Raw genomic sequence first — 380 nt, forward strand, 5'->3', positions numbered from 1 at the left:
AACGACCTTTAAGTCGTTATTTGGGTTCATAACGTGTTTTAAGTCGTTACGAAAAATCAATGAAGCAGTGTGTATTTAACGTTGGAACGATATTCATGTCGTTTTGTGTCTTGGTAATGAGGTCGAAATCGTTTTAGTATTAATTCTAACGGAAACGACGTATAAGTCGTTATGTGTGGTCATAACGACTTCTAAGTCGTTACGCAAAATTAGAGAAACAGTGTGTATTTAACATTGCAACGATATGAATGTCGTTTTGTGTCCAAAAAACGAGTTAGATATCGTTTTAGTATCAAATTTAACTGAAACGACCTTGAAGTCGTTATTTAGGTTCATAACGTGTTCTAAGTCGTTACGAAAAATCAGTGAAGCAGTGTGTA

Source organism: Olea europaea, unplaced genomic scaffold (assembly GCF_002742605.1).
Source record: "Olea europaea var. sylvestris unplaced genomic scaffold, O_europaea_v1 scaffold2284, whole genome shotgun sequence".
In the NCBI taxonomy this organism is placed as follows: Eukaryota; Viridiplantae; Streptophyta; class Magnoliopsida; order Lamiales; family Oleaceae; genus Olea; species Olea europaea.